The sequence below is a fragment of the Callospermophilus lateralis genome (genome assembly GCF_048772815.1).
Source record: "Callospermophilus lateralis isolate mCalLat2 chromosome 10 unlocalized genomic scaffold, mCalLat2.hap1 SUPER_10_unloc_1, whole genome shotgun sequence".
NCBI lineage: Eukaryota > Metazoa > Chordata > Mammalia > Rodentia > Sciuridae > Callospermophilus > Callospermophilus lateralis.
Genome location: NW_027510151.1, coordinates 689,214 through 690,000, shown reverse-complemented (window position 1 = coordinate 690,000; position 787 = coordinate 689,214).

Genomic DNA, 787 nt, shown 5'->3' with positions numbered 1-787 from the left:
TTTACACATGTAAGTAAAAGCATATATGACTTTATTAAAAATGGGCACAATTAAAAAATGACAAAATCATAGAATTTGCAGGAAAATGGATGGCATTAGAGCAGATTATGCTAAGTGAAGCTAGCTAATCCCTTAAAAACAAATGCCAAATGTCTTCTTTGATATAAGGAGAGTAACTAAGAACAGAGTAGGGATGAAGAGCATGAGAAGAAGATTAACATTAAACAGGGATGAGAGGTGGGAGGGAAAGGGAGAGAGAAGGGAAATTGCATGGAAATGGAAGGAGACCCTCAGGGGTATACAAAATTACATACAAGAGGAAGTAAGGGGAAAGGGAAAAAATATAAGGGGGAGAAATAAATTACAGTAGAGGGGGTAGAGAGAGAAGAGGAGAGGGGAGGGGGGCGGGGGGATAGTAGAGGATAAGAAAGGCAGCAGAATACAACAGACACTAGTATGGCAATATGTAAATCAATGGATGTGTAACTGTTGTGATTCTGCAATCTGTATACGGGGTAAAAAATTGGAGTTCATATCCCACTTGAATCACAGTGTGAAATATGATATATCACGAACTATGTAATGTTTTGAACAACCAACAATAAAAATTAATAAAAAAAATGGGCACATATTTTATGTTTGTTTTAATTGCAACTTATATTATCCTCAAGTGAAAAAGTCAGATGAATTTTATTTCAGTTATAACATATAGGTATAAATTTTTTTAAAAAAATCATTGATGTGAGAAAACCTACTGAACAACACTGAAGTTACTCTGTTATATATT